General features: G+C 43.4%; 1 protein-coding gene across 4 annotated transcripts in view; it reads left to right on the top strand.

The window, feature by feature from the left end:
- RPH3A (rabphilin 3A) overlaps window positions 1-19,643 on the top strand; it is a 286,320-nt gene that overhangs the window by 150,764 nt on the left and 115,913 nt on the right. For all 4 annotated transcript variants that reach the window (XM_049698396.1, XM_049698398.1, XM_049698397.1 and 1 more), the window contains exon 2: window positions 6,425-6,535. The gene's annotated coding sequence lies outside the window, so the exon portion shown is untranslated. The remainder of the gene's footprint in view (window positions 1-6,424; window positions 6,536-19,643) is intronic.

The following is a 19,643-nucleotide window of genomic DNA, read 5'->3' on the forward strand; positions in this document are numbered from 1 at the left end:
AATTAGACAAAGACCAAAAACATTAATGTAGTGGACTTTGCAGTTGCATTAACTGTCTTAGTTTGGGTTCCCCAGACACAGACCCCAAGTGAGGGAGTCAGGCGTAAGTGGTTTATTTGAGAGGCGGTCCCAGGAAACATTGGGAGGTCAGTGGGAATATGAGAACGGAAGAGAAGGGATCAAAAAAGACTGGGTCACCAGTCAGTTATTACTGTGGGCAACTGGAGCTTAATCCCATTGAAGAACTCTGAGAGCTACTGTAGAACATGATGACCCACCTAAGGGGTGAGGCAGCTGGGGTATTTATACACCTTCTCTATCATTATTGGTTGCAGGCTGCTCCCTGGGGATGTTAATTCCCTGAAACTCCTCCCTGCCATGAGCAAGGATAGAGTGGCATGTAGGGTGCACGACAATGGTAAGGCCCAAGAGGAGATGGGTGGGGCATAAGAGTGTATGCTACCATCCCCCAAATCCAACCTTCCTTCTCTTGACACGTGTCCTGACTTTCATTCCACACCTTTTCTCTTTAGCCCTTAGAGGAAGCTAAATCACCTCCCACTCTGGGATCTAGGAATGGAAATATGTAGCTCAGGCCTAAACTCATCAACATAATCCTACCCCCTGGGCACAGTTACTGGTTCAAGATGAGCATCTGGGGCAATTCAGGCCACTGAGAAGCTAGAGGATCTGGGGAATCTTTCCCACTCTTCCGAGAGGACTTCCAAAGTCAACCTTCTCTTTCCTGTCCAGACTTGGGGAATAAAGCACACAGCCTTGGGAGTTGTCGGGGCTATCTTGAGACCATGAAGGAGAGTCAGTGGAGGGTGAAGCCAGCACCCTAGGAGACAGGGGGAAGGAACAAAACCTGAACCTTGGTCTCACCATTGTGCTGCCGAATGAAGCTGTCCTTGACACTTAGCCTTCGGTAGGACTTGCGGTTATTTGAGCCAATTAATCACTATTATTTAAGCCAGTTAGAGTTGCATTTTCTGTTGCTTGCAACTGCATACTCCCTACATGATTCAAATGAGACTACTCAGTTTGGGCGAAGGGGGAAATAAGTGAGGACGTGGGCTTTCTCATGCACTGTTGGGTGGATGATGAAATGATAGGACTATTCTGGAAACCATATTAGCATCAGGCAGCAAAGTGCTGTGACTGTGAGCTTGACCTTTGGAGATAAACAGATCTGGTTTTTATTTCTGGCTCTGCCAGTTTTTAGTTGTGTGATGTTGAGAGGTTATATACCCCTCAAGCCTCAGTTTCCCCATCTGTAGAATGAGAGATAATAAAAACACCAGCCTCATAGGATTGTTCAGAAGGAGTGAAAGACTTGGCCTGAAGTCCATGCTCAATAACTGATAATGCTAATGATGACTCCTGTTATGGAGAGAAAATGTGGTCACAAGGATCAGAAGCCTTCAGAATGTGTAAGCTTCTTCACTCAGCAAATTAAACTTCTAGGAATTTACCCTCAGTAAATAATCAGATAAATGCCTAAAAATATATGTATGAGAATTTTCTTTGCACCATTATTTACAATGGCAAAAAATTGGAAACTATGTAAATGTGCAACAATAGGGTCTCTGTTATACCAATTACAGTGTAAAAAATGTGATGTAATATATTGGGCGGTCATTAAAATGATGATGTATATTGTACTATGACATGCAAAGATATTGTTTACATATTAAGAGGGACAAAATTGGGTTTTAAAATAGTACGTAAAGATTGGAGCTGCTTTTGTAAGTGAGGGTATGCACCCCAATTTTGAGATTCGCTCTTTTGGGGGGTAGAGTGTGGGATTGTGGGTAATTTTCAATGCCAACTTTCTGTGTTGTTTGGGTGTTTAATTATACAATGAGCACATTAATTTTCTTTATTTTTGGCTGTGTTGGGTCTTCGTTGCTGCGTGCAGGTTTTTTCTAGTTGCGGCGAGCGGGGGCTACTCTTCATTGCAGTGCGCTGGCTTCTCATTGCGGTGGCTTCTCTTGTTGCGGAGCACGGGCTGTAGGTCGTGCAGGCTTCAGCAGTTGTGGCTCGCGGGCTCTAGAGCACAGGCTCAGTAGTTGTGGCACATGGGCTTAGTTGCTCTGCGTCATGTGGGCTCTTCCCGGACCAGGGTTCGAACCCATGTCCCCTGCATTGGCAGGCAATTATTAACCACTGCGTCACCAGGGAAGTCCCAAATATTACTTTTGTAATCAGAAAACAACAACAAAATTCTTTCTATTTTAAAAACACAAATGAGGTTCAATTCTCTTGGCCTGTTAAATTGTCAAAATGCCCTTTGATGCCCCTGATTGCCCTGAATACAAAGTGAGTTTTCACTCTTCCCCACAAAAGGTATAGGTCACAGAAAGAGTTTTTCCTTACCCTTTATTTGTTTCTCATTACTAATGTGTCTCCCTAGTAAAAAATTCGATTATAGAAATATATTACTTAGTTCCTACACCTTCTGCTCTCCATTATTTCACTCCTGAATTCAAAATGTCTATATTTTTAGCTTTTCTACGCATATGCTTATCTCGTTTACTTTCTATGTATATGCTAATGTATTTCCTTTGTATTTCTTCTATTCTAAATCACCATCATTGGTAAGCTACTCTTTTGACTTATTAGCCTTTCAACAAAACATAAAATGCTGCATTACATGAAAAGGCAAGTCTTAATTTCAAAAACAATGTGAAAAATTGCTTCTTAAAATCAAAGAACTAGAAGTCACACATATATTGTTTTTCTTTTATTGAGTTATAATTTAGGTACAGTAAAATGCACAGTGAAGTATACAGTTTGATGAGTTTTTTTTTAACTTCAAGAATGATGAGTTTTGATATACATTATTTTTTTAATATAGGACCATGCTTTGTATTTCCTGCAACTTACTGTTTTTACTTAGCAATATATCTTGGGCATCTTTCCCCTTCTATCCCATTCTTTTAATAGCTGCATGGCATTCCATCATTGTGACTGTATGATCATTTATTTCCCCAAACCCTTATTGATGGACATTTGGGCTGTGTCCAATTTTTTGCTGTTAGAAACAGTACAGTGAATATCCTTGTACATCTATCTTTGTGCCCTTGTGGGAGAATTTTTCATAGGTGGATTGTTATTGATGCCTAAGCATGATCGATTCAGAATGCTTCACGTAGAATGTTCAAGAGATGTAACCTCTGTTCTCAGAAGGGCACAACTAGGCAAATCTTACTCATGTTTCACCCTCATTATAGTCCTGACCGGGGACCTCAGCTTTCACATCAACACCTCCCAAAGGTAAGGGATTCTGGGCACAATTCTGGGAATACTGGATTCCCTCCCCCATCTTTAAATTTTATACCCAAGTGAAATCCTATCCATTGGATCAGGGCAACTTTGGGGTTTGTATTTATCCGTGGAATGCCAGCTCTGTGCTGGGCTCTTTTGGGCTCTGGGAACACTATGGTGAGTGTGATGGATATGTCCCCACTCTCCTGGGGCTGACATTCTAGTGGAAGAGATAACAAACAAGGAAACAAATGAATAATGCTGAAAAGCCACATTGGCCACTTCTTGAAGCCTCACCTGGCTAACAGCAGGGATGGTGAGGAACACCCTTTGGTGCCCTACCTTATGAATAGCCCTGCCAGCTCCAATTGGAAATGGGGTACATTTCTTTTTGGTAGAGCATGTAGTATTCCTGTGACTTGTCCAACCTGCAGAGAAATATGCTTCTCTCTCTTCGTAGACCCATGAAAACCCTAGGATTAATGATTTCACAGATTTTGTGGAAGCAGCAAAGAACAGTGAAAAGAGCACATGACTAGGGGTTAGAGAAGCTTGGGTTTGAATCTCAGCTATGGTTGGCTGAATAATGGCCATCTTAAGATGTCCATGTCCTAATTCCCAGAACCTGTAAATATATTACCTTACGTGGCAAAAGGGAATTAGCAGATGCAATTAAATTAAGGATTTTGAGGTGGGAAGATTATCCTGGATTTTCTGGGGTTAGGGGGAGCAATGTAATTACAAGAGTCCTTATACAAGGGAGGCAGGAAGGTCAGACATCTTTATGCAAAGATAAGTAAAATTGAATGAGTGTTGAATGTGTGTTAGGTTCAGTTACTGATCCCATTCTTCACTCCCCTCTGGTGGTATCATACATCCACATCCTTGCTGTGGTCTCATGGTGGGTTTCCTTCACCTCTTGACTTTGGACTTGGCCATGTGACTTGTTTTGGCCAATGGGATGTGAGCTGACAAGAGGTGAGAGTCTTGAAATGCTTTTATGCAGCTGGTCTTGCTCTCTTGTGTTCCATGATCCGCCAAGAAAGGAGCATGCCATGGTTAACTATTGCCCCTTCACCCCGCCCTTGAATGAGGAATGTGGAACAGATTCAAACAGAACATGAAGGGCAGCTCTAAGCAGAGCTACCCTGCTGAGCCCAGCCAAGATTGGCAGAACCCCAACCAGCTCTTGGATCCATGAGCATGAGAATGAATGATTACTCTTTTAAGTTTTGGGGTGGTTTGTTAGGCAGTGGTATTGTGGGAAAGCCATATCCATATTGCTCTGTGTCTTATTATTTCCCAATATATCATGGAAATCTTTCTGTATTCAGTGAATAGAGAGATAGCTCATTCTTTGAAAAAATTATATAGAATGTCATTGTTTGGATATATTCTTATTTATTCAACTAGTCTGCTTAAAAGCATCTAGATTTTTCCCAATATTTTGCCTTTACAATTCTGCAGTGAATAACCTTGTACATACATTATTTTGTACAAGTCCAAATATCTCTGCAGGATAAATTCCCAGAAGGGAAGTTGCTGTGTCAAAGAATATCTGCATTCATAATTTTGATAGATATTATCAAATTATAGCACACCATAGCAACACTCCTACCAGGAGTGCTTGAGAATACCTATTTCCTCCCAGCCTCACCAGCAAAGTGTGTTATTAACCTTTTGAATTTTTGACAATCTGATGGGGAAAATGGTATCTCAGTGTAGCTTTAATTTGCATTTCTCTCTTCTTTTGAGTACAATTGATCTTTTCAAATGCTTTAGAGTCAGTTGTGTTTTCTTTTCTATGAACTGCCTATACATTACCTTTTAACCATTTTTTCTATTAGATTGTCTTTTTCTTATTGATTCCCTCACTACGTATTTGTTGAATAAACAAATGAATGGAATAAGATGAATTTAAATAGGGGGCACGGAATACCATGGTTCAATGTCCCAAATAAAACCCGGCAGGATTTGGCATGGTTATGGTTATTTATCGTGTTCTTTGATAAAAAGCCCAGAATCTCTCATTTAAGTGCCACTCCTGATGGACAGTTCTGCAAGAGGCTGAAGTAACAAGATCCAAGTAAGCAGCTTTGTGGAGAAAAGGGCTGAGAATATCCAGAGAGCTGTCTTGGTCCTTAGCAGGACATTAATTGGGAGTGGAGTAGAGTGGGGTCATATGCTTCCCAAGCCCAGAAGACCTAATTCATTCTCCGAGATGGGTGGTTGGGAGTGGATCTATGTGCTTTATACACTAGATGAACAGGTGCCAGGTTGACATCATAGTGTGAATATTAAGGTCGTGAATCTGGGCTCTCACCGGGATGGAAGGTGTATTAAATCCAGCTTATGTGACGACTTTCATGAACCATGCACCTGTCTTGCTTTCTGGCCGGAGTGAGCTTAGCAACAGCTATTCTCATGGGGTTACAGTCAGTGGTTGTTGCCACCATCCTTGCTATTGTCATTCCTCCTGCGGCAGCTGCTCTGGTCCCTTATATCCCTTATATCTGCTAAGGCATGAGGCATTGGGAAGTTCAGTTGACTACCCAGCTACATGATCAAGTTGGGCTTTCAGCCCAGTTCTGCTCACCTCCAAACTAGTACTCATGTGACCCACCAGAATGTGTGTGCATTTATCCTTTCAGAGATGTTCTACGAATACTCTGCTGTATGTGACTATATAGGACATCGCTTAAAACACTCAGGTGGCAGCTCATTGTCCCACACCTACTCGGAGATGGTTTCATTTCAGCACATGTCAATTGCCTCTCCCATCTGAGTAGCGTTAGTTGCAGGGTATAGATGCACCATAAGTCATTCAGCTGATCCTCCGTTGAGAACAATCAGGCTGTCATCTGCCTCCTGTTGTGCACTTGTAATTAGAGTGTCACTTGATGGATGAGAGGATAGGAAAGTGAAGGACTTGCTCAAGGTCATGTAGCTCTTTGGTGGCAAAGCTGGGATTGGAACATAGGTCTCCTGACCCTGGCCCACCTTGTTTGTGGTTCCTCCACGAAGCTGCAGGGGCTTTGGGGGAAAGGAGGAGCATGGCACTAAACCCCAAAAGGCCACTTTGGGTGATGGGTGTAGACAAACCCCCTGCTTCTGGGTAGTGTCTCACTCAGCCATTCTCTTAATTCTCTGACAGGGTTACAGCCACCAACAGCCTTCTTCCTGTGCCCGGCGTGTCCCTCGGCTCCACTCCGGCACAGCGGCACAGCAGCTCATCAAGCCCTAGGATACCTTCCTCTGATGACAGGTAAGTCACTGATCACCGCTGAGACCCAGCTGAGAGCAGGATCTATTTAAAGAAGCACAAGTTTCCAGGTGCTGAGTCACACTGGGCTGGACCAGGCAGTCTGAGTCCAGGCAGCATGGATGTTCACTACACAGTGGCCACCGCAGCCTGGCTCAGACGCTGGCAACCACCCCAAAGAGGCTCTGAGCTGAAACGCCACATTTAGTAAGATGAAACATGGCACTTCAAGCCCCACATCAGTTTCTAGATTTTAAATGTAGGTATTTTCATTTCCTCCTCACTGACCACTACTCTTTATTATAATGGTGATCAATCAGCCAAAATGGCTGTCACAGAGACCCAGATTTAAATCCCAGCTCTGCTGCTTACTAGCTGTGTGACCCTGGGCAAGTTGAATAGACTCTCTGAATCTCAGTGCCCTCATTTGTAAAGTAGGGTTAATAGCTAACTTGTAGAGTGTAGAAGAGAGATAAATGCAGCAATATATTATAAGCCCATATCATGCACCTGGCATATAGTAAGCACTCTACCACTAATAGCAAATTAAGTTAAATACACATTCAGCATTATGCTAGGCACAATGTGATATGATGCCAGCTCTCATGAAAGTTGTTTAAAGAAGACATAAACTTGTGAAATTATAATTAACAAATCGGAATGATGCAACATTCAGACAGTTACTGAGAATCTGCTTTGGTTCACTCAAGGCACTGACTGAAGGGATGCACAAGTGGTTTGTGTCCTCAAGCCACTCACTATCTAATGGGAGAGACACGCAAACATATGGTTACAGCACAATGTGAAACGTTCTCAAATACGTTTAAGTTGGTATGGGAATCCAGGTCAAGGGGCAGCTAATTCTGCCTGGGACATTCTGAAAGGTAAAACACGGTGGCAGATACATGGCATATGTGACATCACTCTCCAGTCTACGTCTGTGGCAGACATTGGTCATCCATCTTGGCACTGAGCACAACACAATGACCTTCTGCATCCTTCTCAACACAATGTTCCAGACAGCTATTACCAGTCAGTCAACACTGATATGATGAATGCTATCTGCCAGTTAAAAAAGTGTTCAGCAATGGGATACAGATAATTAGAACTCTTGATCTCATGGAAGAGAATTGGTCTGGAGAGAGGCATGAGGAAACTTGAAATCCAGTTGTGGCTTTGACATGTATACCATGTAGACTTGGGTCATTTAATCTCTTTGAACTTGGTTTCCTCTAAGCGACTCTGATTCTTGGAGTTCTGAGACAAGAGAGGTGGATCCAGTTTGGGTGTTCAAGGAAGGCTTACCACAAGAGGTGACATTTCAGGAGGCTTTGAAGGAAGGGCATAATTTGCATCAACAGAGAGCTCTGTGTGCATGTATGTGTGTGTGTGTGCACCCACGCATACACATTCTAAGAGTATGAGGGAATTGGTAAGTAGGCAATGGGCGAATTTCAGAATCTACTCCCATCTACCTTCTCCAAAATAAAAAGCAAATACACCCCCTGCAGTCTACTCTGTGGAGTGGGGAAACTATAGTGGGGGTCCAATTGCAGTACCTGCCAGGAGACAGTCACAATCATGGAAAAAGTGGGTCCTTCCAGGGAAGTCTGCGTGTGGGGAGGGGCTCTGTGAGAGGTGGGGGCCAGTGGGTGGCAGCAACCTGCTGCTCCTACCTTTTGCATTTCAAATTCTATGTCCCTCAACAAGGGTTCCATTTATCTTCTCAGCAGGGCCAGGTGACCTGAGCCCACGAGGACACCCGCTGATGGGTGGAAGAGCTGTTTGCCAGGCAGACCTGTGACCCACAGCTGTGCCCTTGGAGGGGCTGTCCTCCAAAATGAAACCGGGGCAGAGCCGTGTATAGCTTGGTTCAAGCCTTTCCTATGTACTTTTCTCATTCCACCTGTAACTCAGTTGACCACTCAGCAGAATGGTTCCAGTATGTAGAATCCGCAGTCACACTGCTTGGGTTCACATTCTGGCTCTGCACCCTCTTGCCCTGTTGGTGGGAGTGTAAATTGATACAGCCACTATGAAGAACAGTATGGAGGTTCCTTAAAAAACTAAAAATAGAACTACCATACGACCCACCAATCCCACTACTGGGCATATACCCTGAGAAAACCATAATTCAAAAAGAGTCATATACCACAATGTTCATTGCAGCTCTATTTACAATAGCTAGGACATGGAAGCAACCTAAGTGTCCATCGACAGATGAATGGATAAAGAAGATGTGTCATATATACAGTGGAATATTACTCAGCCATAAAAAGAAACGAAATTGAGATATTTGTAGTGAGGTGGATGGACCTAGAGTCTGTCATACAGAGTGAAGTAAGTCAGAAAGAGAAAAACAAATACCATATGCTAACACATATATATAGAATCTAAAAAAAAAAAAAAGGTTCTGAAGAACCTAGGGGCAGGACAGGAATTAAAGACGCAGGTGTAGAGAATGGACTTGAAGACACGGGGAGGGGGAAGGGTAAGCTGGGACAACTTACCCTTCCCCCATACCAAAGAGTGGTATGGACATATATACACTACCAAATGTAAAATAGATAGCTAGTGGGAAGCAGCCACATAGCACAGGGAGATCAGCTCGGTGCTTTGTGATCACCTAGAGGGGTGGGATAGGGAGGGTGGGAGGGAGATGCAAGAGTGAAGAGATATGGGGATATATGTATACATATAGCTGATTCACTTTGTTATACAGCAGAAATTAACACACCATTGAAAAGCAATTATACTCCAATAAAGATGTTATAAAAAAATAAATTCTGGCTCTGCCATTTCCAAACTCTGTGACCTTAGGCAGGTGACTTGACCTCTCTGAGCCTTAGTTTCCTCATCAATAAAATACTGGACAATAATAATACTTACTTCATAGAGAGGTGTGTAGATTCAATGAAAAAAATCTAGGTAAACACAGTGTAGTACCTGTCTTATCATAAATATTCACTAAATATTATTATTTCATTATAAGTTATAATTTTTCCTCTTTTACCCTGTCTTCCCCCTGATGGATTGTAAGTGGTTGAAGCAAAAAAAAAAAAAAAAAAAAAAACTTTTTGTTCAAATAACTGGAGGATCTAATATTATTGGCCTCAGGTATGGCCGGATCCAGGGACTCAAATAATACCATCAGGACTTTCTCTTCCTCTCAGATCTATTTCCCTTTGTGTTGGCTTCATTCTTCAGTATGTTCATTCTTGCTAGTGGCAATTCAGGTGTACCTCTATTCATTGTAATAACACCAGGAGAAATGGAGATCCTTTCCATTTCTGGGTCCTGAGAGAATCTAGGATTGCCTCTCATTGGACCAGTTTGTCATGTGCCCATCCTTGATACAGTCACTATGACCACGAAGATGGAATAAACTGATTGGTCAGATTTGGGTCATGTGTTCATCCCTTGGGAAACCACAGGAACTGAGTGGACCAAAGGTCATTCCCCAAGGGATGTTAGATACTGGGCAGATAAAAACAAGAGATTCCCCCACACACATGGCAAAGCCCTTCTCATCCTTTAAGAAGAAGCATGAATTTCATCTCAGTGAAGCAACCCCAAATCTGCTACCCCCAGGTTATGTCATATATGATCTTTACTATCAGCCCACAATTCATACAACTGTGAATAACTCTCCCTCAAGGGAGGGGCTGTGTATTATTAGTGTTGTAGTCTCTGGGCACCTAGCTCTGTGCCTCGGATATTTAAGAAATGTTCACTGAATGAGTGAATGAGGCCAGAATGTCGTAGTCCTTGACAAGTTTACCCTCAGATCCACTGCTCTCCGTTCCTTGTTCTGTTATCATGGGGAGAGGGGAGCCTTCTAGGCTGCATTTTAGCCTCCCTGGCTTCTGCCTGAGGGCAGCCAATGGGAGACCTTCATAGGATATTGGAGGACACGAGGGAGGGAGAACCTGGAGCATTTCTTTCCTACCTCCCTCTACCTTGAGAGGCCTCTTTTGCAATGGCTGCATCTCCTCTACAGCTCCAGCTTTTGCCTTGTGACCCTGGCCCCTGGGCTCTGGTAATACCCTTTCCTCCTTCTGGCTATCCAGACCTAGAGACAAGTGTGGCTTTTTGCTGTGGCTAATCTCTGGGTAGTCTTACCATCCATCTTGGCTTCTGATCTTTTCTGTCCCCCATACAACCAATTTCCAGCATTAAGTTTCATTTGTTTGAAATACTTAGAGTGGTGTCTGTTTTCCTGGTTGGGATCTGATTGATACCAACCTGTTAGAGGGTTGCATTTGGAACCCTCAAATCATTGGGAATGCACTTGCTCTGTATAATCGTCTGACCCACAAAGGACTTTGGTTTGTCCTGAGAGGAATTTTTCAGCTGCTGGTTTGAGAGAGAGAAGTCATCTTTTTATGAAGACTCTCTATTCACTGAAAGTTCTCCATTCATCTGACAGCCCTGCTGCTTGTCTGCGTGGTCCCAACTTGTCAGGGGGGAGTGTATCAGTGGGAGAACCAAAAGATATTCATTGTGGAAGTGGTAGAGAGGAAGGTGTGATGTTTCAACTGAATATGTGTTATTACTGTTATGCCCAAATTCCAGTTTGTTGGGAAGAAAGGCCAGCCTCCCCAAATTTGGACTCTGAGATGTTACGGGTGACTTGTGAGATTATTTCTGCCCACAGCAAGGGTAGAAGCAGTTAAGAGAAGACTCCACAGGTCCCTGATGTTCCTCACAGAACAGAGAATGGACAAGCAATGCTTGTTTCCCAGAAGCAGACCCTGAGATGAGGATTCATGTGAAAAGGATTTATGAGGAAGCATTCTCAGGGGAAACTGGGAGGGGAAGGAGGGAAATAGGGATCTCAAGGGAAGGAAAAGAGGCCATGCAGGGACGTGGTACCAAGGACAGTTCCAAGGGAGTAATCTTCACTTAATCCTGCAGGGGCAGCTCTAGAGACAGTGTAGTCAAACCTTGGAGTTGTCCCTATAAGGAGGCGAGATGGTTGGAGTATTTGCGCCCCTGCACCTGTCAGTCACTAGTTAAGGGAATTCCCAGACTCTTGGGGTTCTCTGTGTCACCTATGAGGCAGCCTGCATGCATGAAAATGGTAAAGGGATCCATGGCAATCTGGATGGAGCCCTGACAGTGGTTGCCACTCCTCCAAAGAGCAAAATAGCTCAGTCTTTAGAGCCCCATTCAAATCCTCAGCAACAGAACTCTGATTGGTACTGTGTGAGTGTGTTGACCACCCCTTTCTCAAACAGGTGTGGCTGGGGGATTGCGTAGGACATTAAATGGTGCATTTGAAGGAAGGTTGTAGGTGGAGCAGGGTTAATAAGAAAGAGCTAAGGGGAACCGGTCACATCCCTAGTACAGAGATGTTCCTCAGCAAATGTCTGTTGGAAGAGTGCTGTGTACCTGGCGTCGGGGCCAGGTTCCTAGCGGATGCAAAGATGGCAAAGACAGAGCGTCTTCTTTGAGATAACACTGGGATAGTGGTTTCCCCAACAGCCACTTGAATTTTTCAAGGGCTAGGACCACATCTTATTGAGGCTTCTATTCACACAGATCTAGCACACAGTAGGTGCTTAGTAAATGTTGGTTACGCTGAATTGATGTTTTTTGAGTTCAGCTGTGGGGAGGCAATGCTGTTGGCATTTTGCTCCCCCCCCCCCCACTGCCCACCTCCTTGATCTCACCCTTGGCCATTTCTTCTGACTACACCCAGAATGAGAAGGACCCACCAGGGCAGCAAGGAGGTTCTAGAGTGGAGCCTCGCTGAATAGGATGTCAGGATGTTTGAGTTTCAGTCACAGCCTTGCCTGACTGTATGAAATCAGGGTCCCCACTTCCCCAGTCCAATGAGGGGCCTTGCTAAGGTCCTTGTTCATGCCACCATTCAGAAATGCAGTTAACGACGTGGTCAAATGGTCAGTGTTGGAGAAAGGCTTCTGAGGTCAAGGCCAGCTCTTCCACTCTCTGGTTTGCCTTTGGGCTAGTTACTTCACCTTTCAGTGCTGCAGTTTCTCATCAGAAAACTGGCATGGTAATGACAGCTCTTCCTTGTGGGGCTTTTGTGGGGATTGGATAAGATGTTACAATATTCTTCAGCCATAATGGACTGATGCAGGCTGCAACATGGAGGAACCTTGAAAACAGGATGCTGAGTGGAAGAAGCCAGAGCTGAAAGGTCACATACTTTGTGATCCCACTTATGGAAAATGTCCAGAATGGGCAAATCTATAGAGGCAGAAAGTAATTAGTGGTTGCCAGAGGCTGGGAGCAGGGAGAATAAGGGAATTTCTGACAGATACAGGGTTTCTTTTGGGGGTGATGAAAATGCTCAGGAATTAGATAGTGTTAATGGCTGCACAACCTAGTGAACATTTAAAAACTACTGAACTGTACAATTTTATTTTTTATTATTTTTATTGACGTATGGTTGATTTACAATGTTGTGTTAGTTTCAGGTGTACGGCAAAGTGATTCAGATCTATCTATCAAAATCCATATATGTATCCTTTTTCAGATTCTTTTCACTTACAGGTTATAACAAAAGATTGAGCATAGTTCCCTGTGCTATACAGTAGGTCCTTGTTATTTATCTACTTTATATATAATGGTGTGTATATGTTAATCCCAAACTCCTGATTTATCCCTCCCCACCCCGACTTTTCCCCTTTGGTAACCATAAGTTTATTTTCTATGTCTGTGGGTCTATGAACTGTACAATTTTAAATAGTGAGTTTTATGGTGTGGGGATTCTCTCTCAATTCAAACAAGCAAACAAAAAGATGTGGTTTATAAAGTCCCTAGCTCACAGCAAGTACTCGATGAATTATCTTTCCCCTGGGTTATTGCCGTGACCTCCTAACTGGTCTTTGCACCTCTCCCCTTGCTCCCCATCAGTGCACTCAGTGGTTTGTAAGTTCATGTCACTCTGGCTCTCTAAACTCTTCTGTGGCACCTGTCTTTCTGAGTAGAAGCCCAGGTCATTACAATGACCTATAACACCCTACACCATCAGGCTCCTGGCTTCCTCTCTCATAATATCTCCTGGAATTCTTCCCTTGGTCTCTCTGTTCTGGCAGTATTAGCCTCTTGCTGCTCCACAAACACATGCTAGGTATGTCCCTACCTCAGGACCTTTGCACTTGCCATACCCTCTGCCTGAACAAACGTCCCTTAGATGTCTGCTGGGCTTGCTCTTCTGCCTCCTTCAGGTGATTGCTCAAACATTACCTTCTCAGTGGGACCTTCCCTGACCATTCACTGTATTTAAAATAGAAACCTCTTACCTGGGTGCTCCCTATTCACCTGCCCAGATTATAGTAGCACTTAAACATTTATTGCCAGAATGTCATGAGGGCAGGATTTCTGTGTGTCTTGTACACTGCTATCTCCCCAGCACCTGGCACCATCAGTACTCAATATTTTTTGACTGAGTAAATAAGTGTTAGTGCCTACTATAATTGCTAATAAACTTTCTGAGACTTTTGATCTTTTTATTTTCCTCTCACGAATGTGTCTTGCAGATTTCAACCTGCCACCGTTTTGAGGCTTCTTTCTTCCTTCCAGCGTATTCCTACTGGGTGTTGGTTTTAGAGGTGTTTTAGAGGTAAACATTGTCCTTGTGGTATAATTATGAAGTTACTCTAGAAAATAGTTTCATCTCCCTTTGAAGTGAATCCTCTTCTTCTTGAAAAGGCATTGGAACCCCCTACCGAATTCTTCACCGCAGCGAAATTAGTTTCCTAAAGCTGATGGGGAAGCTGATTTGTGTATTGCTGTCAGTTGGAAGGCTTTGAAATTAATTGTCTTAGCTAACCTTGTTGAGATCTAACCATGTTATGTTTAGTGTGTAAAAAGCATTATCTCCTCATTGGTGTCTGGTGGGATGTGGGTTCTGCCTTATTCTCTCTTCAGCAGCAGAATGTAATTTTTGTTGGTTTCAGAATTAAGATGGAGAGCTAAGTGGTTGTGGGAAGAACTCTCAGATTGGGAGGCAGATTTTAGAATTTCAATTCTAGAAGTATCCCTGAAGTAGACTGATCATATGGCTTGGGGTCAGGCTATCCCTTCTGGACCTTTTGGAGGGGGTACATCCTGAAATAATTTTAAATTACATAAGTTACAGAGAATACATTTTTATAAAAAATTAAACTTTACAAGTAAAGCCAGTATCGCCTTTGACCATGACTCTCCCATGTTCCTAAAGTATCCTATTTGTTAGATGTTTATATTTCCAGATAATCTTCTATGCATCTGTGCATTAATATGTATAGTATTGTTATATGAATGTGTTTTACATAAATGTATAATACTGTAAGATTGTAATCACAACTGGCTTATTCCACCCAACATGTGTCTTAAAGTTCTTTCCATGTCAGTACATATATGTGTGTTATATTTTTAAATAGCTTCACGGTATATCTACTGGTCAGCTCAGGCTACACAACAAAATGCCACAGACTGGGTGGCTTAAACAATAGACATTTATTCCTCACATTTTTGGAGGCTGGGAAGTCCAAGATCAAGGTGCCAGATGAGTTGGTTTCTGCAGAAGCCCTCTTCTTGGCTCACAGCTGGCCTCCTTCTCTCTGTGTCCTCACATGGCAGAGAGAGAGCAAGTTTTGGTGTCTCTTCCTCATCTTACAAGAATGTTAATCCCACCATGGCGTCCCCACCCTCATGCCTCATCTAAACCTAATTACCTCCCAAAGGACCCACCTCCTAATACCATCACCCTGGGGGTTAGGGACCCAGCATATGCATGTTAGTGGGGGGGAGGGCAACAAACATTCAGTCCATAACAGTATTCCATCATACAGATATGTCATTACTTGCTTAGCCATTTTCTTTTCTTTTTTTTTTTTACATCTTTATTGGAGTATAATTGCTTTACAATGTTGTGTTAGTTTCCGCTGTACAACAAAGTAAATCAGCTGTATGTATACATATATCCCCATATCTCCTCCCTCTTTTGTCTCCCTCCCACCCTCCATATCTCACCCCTCTAGGTGGTCACAAAGCACCGAGCTGATCTCCCTGTGCTATGCACTGCTTCCCACTAGCTATCTATTTTACATTTGGTAGTGTATGTATGTCCATGCCACTCTCTCACTTCATCCCATTAACCATTTTCTTATTGATGAATGCTGTACTGTAGTTCTGTCATTCTTAAAGTGAGGAAACTGAACAAGTTAAACTTTAAATCATTTCCATTATAACGTGGGTATAATTGGCATCCCATGTGGCCCAGGCTTTGTTCTGTGTCAGTTCAAAGAAATAACAGTTTGACCCACAAATACAGTTGAACACTATTTCATTTATTACTAGGTTGTCCAGGAAATCCCCAAAGGTAGTGGTGTGGTGTGGTATGGGCGAGGGTCAAAGTTAGAAGTACATTCTTTTTAGTGTATTGGTATGTTTGTTGTTTTCAGGTATTATTTTATTTTGGCTGCATCGGTTCTTCGTTGTTGCGCGTGGCTTTTTCTCTAGTTGCGAGCTGGGGCTACTCTTCATTGCCGTGCGCGGGCTTCTCTTGTTGCGGAGACAGGCTCTAGGTGCGCGGGCTTCAGTAGTTGTAGCTTGTGGGCTCTAGAGCACAGGCTCAGTGGTTGTGGCACATGGGCTTAGTTGCTCTACGGCATGTGGGATCTTCCCAGACCAGGGCTTGAACGCGTGTCATCTGCATTGGCAGGCGGATTCTTAACCACTGCACCACCAGGGAAGTCCCAAGTATTATTTTGATTCTTTTGATTTCAGGTAGAATTGTGTTTATCCTTATGGAGGTTGGCAAACCAGTTTTCTTTCCATTTGAATGATAAATGCGCACATAGATAAGAGGTATACATGGTTACAAATTAAAAGACAGAAAAGGATATGAGGTTAAAATCCTCCCTCCCACATCTGTTCCCTAGTTCTCTTGCCAGAGACATGCACTCATTCCGGTCTCTTATATATCCTCTTGTCTATGAAAGCAAATTGGCTTAAACACAAATGGTGCCGTACTGAACATAGTTCGGACACTTGTCTTTTTAATTTTTTACCTATGGAAAAATTCAAACATAAACAGAAGTAAAGAGAACGATATGCTAAATCCCTCTGTACTCATCATTCAGCTGAACAATTACCAGCACGTTGCCCTTGCTTTTTCAACTATATTATACATCTTGGACCTGATTCCATTTCAGTTTGTGCAAACTTGCCTCATTTATTTTCATGGTTGCTTAGGATTCTATAGCAAGACGTCCCGTAATTCACTTTACCAGTGTCCTGTTGATGGACATTTATATAGTTTCTAATCTTATGTCACTACAAACAATGCAGCAGTGAATATTCTTTTACATCCCTCTTTGCGCACATATGGGAAAAAATCTGTAAGAAATTCCTCGAAGTGAAATTGCGGAGTCAAAGGCGAATGCATTTAGACTATTGATACAGATTGCCAAATGGCCCACTAATGGAATTGCATTAATTCTTGCTCTCACTTATAGTATATGAGAGTGTTCATTTCCCCCCATGCTCATCAACATGATGTATTATCACATTTTTTATCTTTAAAATACTCCCTGGTTATGTCTTCAGCCGTGTTTTTCAAACCGAGAAGTGAGATCTGTTTAGTAGGTTGTGAAGTCAATTTAGTGGGTAGAAGTCAGCATAGGATAGAATAGAACATAAGAGAGAACATCCTTTTTTTTTTTTTTTTAAATGTTGAGCCTTCTTTTAATTAATTTATTTTATTTTTTATTTTTGGCTGTGTTGGGTCTTCGTTTCTATGCGAGGGCTTTCTCTAGTTGTGGCAAGCGGGGTCCACTCTTCATCGCGGTGCACAGGCCTCTCACGGTCGTGGCCTCTCTTGTTGCGGAGCACAGGCTCCAGATGCGCAGGCTCAGTAGTTGTGGTTCACGGGCCCAGTTGCTCCGCGGCATGTGGGATCCTCCCAGACCAGGGCTCGAACCCGTGTCCCCTGCATTGGCAGGCAGATTCTCAACCGCTGCGCCACCAGGGAAGCCCCGAAAACATCCTTTTTGATAAGGGGAAGTGTTGTTTTGTGAAACTTCTGCTTTGGTCACACATCTGGGTATGTGTGTGTGTGTGTATGAACTGGGTTGTGATGTAAAACATAGTTTTTACCATGGGTCTTCGTCTAAAGAGTTTGAAAAAGATTGCTCTACGGTGATGGCGGCTACTTTCTAGAACAATCTTCTCTCATTCTCAACTCTCACTCTAAACTTAAAAAAAAGAAAATCTCCCAAATCCTCTCTTCCTTGCAGTCTCCCTTTCCCTTTCTTCTCTCATCCTGTCCTTTGAGAAAAATATCCTGATGCAAATTCACTTCAGCCCATCTCCCTTCTGTCACCAGAGCCCACCTCACCTCATGTCAGGTGTGAGTTGATTTGTTTCACAAAAAGGAAGCTATTTACATTCAGAGTACATCAGCCTTTCTGGTGAGGAACTGTCCTGTACATTACAGGGCGTTTAGAATCCTTGGCCCCAGACACTAAATGCCAGGCACATCCTCCTAGCCCCTGCAATTAAAAAAATGCCCCTTCTCTACATTTCTGAGTTCCCCCTAGGAGACTGTACCATCCCCAATGGAAAGTCTTGCTGCCGGTTCTGGGGTGGTGGAAACAATGGCTGTAGCTGTACTTGAACAAATTTTCTCAGTCACCTTTGCTTTAAAGTCCTTCCTGCCTTAGAGCCTTCAGATGTGCTGTTTCCTCTGTTTGCAACACTCTAGGCCCCCAATTCCCGCCCCCACCCCCACCCCGCCAGCTTGGCCATTTCCTCTATTTATCCTTCAGGTCTAAGTGCCACTCATTTCAGGAGGTCTCCCCTGTTAGAAGCTCTTTCCCTTCATCTCACTCTGCACAATTGCAGTGCTATTCTATTTCTCATTTATTCGGTATATGACCTGAATCTCCCTTTAGTGTTTATGCTCCTCCACTAGGGCAGGGACCCCGGTTGTCCCATCCACAGATGTATCCCCAGTGTGGTGTCTAATATCTAGAAGGCAATCCGTAGATATTTCTAGAAAGAATGATTTATATATGTTCTCGTTTAGTATCAGAGGAGGTATTGATGGACCAATGACCATATCCTAAGGGTATTGAATGACTCTGCCTCCTTTGGTGAGAGGCTCTTTGCCGTCTGCGAAATGATAGCCTGAGGAAATTCTGGTGAATTGTCCTAGGCAGGCGTATCAGCCAGGGGCATGGCAGGAACAGGCCAGAAACAGAGGCACATTCAACCCAGGAGATAAACCCAGGAGATCTATGGAAGGCAGGGTTTAGGGAATCTTCCAAATATTGTGCAGCAACTAGGGGGCTTGAACCAGCAGGAGGTTACAGCTCTAGGTATTAAGGGATGAGGGGTGGGACAAGTTACCTGCAGCTTGAGAGAGAAAGTTGTGGAGAGCTCCACCTGACAGGGGCAGGGTGGCATTTGGCTAAGGGACTTGGCCAACCCATGGTGACTCCACCAGAGGGGGGCATGGGAATAAATACGCCAGCTCTCTCTCCTCCTATCCCCTGACCTCCTGCCAGGGCCTCCCCTTAGCCGAACCCAATGGGCAAGGGAGCCCAATGATGCAGTCTATATAGGTCAGCCTCCTGTATGCTCAGTCCGTACAGAGCAGGGTGGACAGGGGTGGAGAGTGCTCTGAAGGAGAAACAGAGTTGACTGGGACAGGGATTTTTCTTAGGGGACAGTAATGGTGTAGCCTTGAGAGGCCATGGAATAGAGTGGTTTAGAACATGGGTGCCAGGGAGATCAGCTCGATGGGATAGTGAAGGTGGGAGGGAGATGCAAGAGGGAGGAGATATGGGGATATGTGTATACGTATAGCTGATTCACTTTGTTATATAGCAGAAACTAACACACCATTGTAAAGCAATTATACTCCAATAAAGATGTTAAAAAAACCCCATATGATCATTAAAAAAAAAAAAAAAGAAGACCATGGGTGCCAGAGGCAATGTTCCTGGGTTTAGATCCTGCTCTTCCACCTCCTAAGTGTGTCACTTCTCTCTGCCTCAGTTTCCTCATCTATAAAGTGGGAATAATAATGGTACCCAGTTGTTGTGTGGGCCATCGAATGTGTTATATAGCATGTCAAGTACTTAGACTA

This window comes from Orcinus orca, chromosome 15, assembly GCF_937001465.1.
Source record: "Orcinus orca chromosome 15, mOrcOrc1.1, whole genome shotgun sequence".
NCBI classification, from domain to species: Eukaryota; Metazoa; Chordata; class Mammalia; order Artiodactyla; family Delphinidae; genus Orcinus; species Orcinus orca.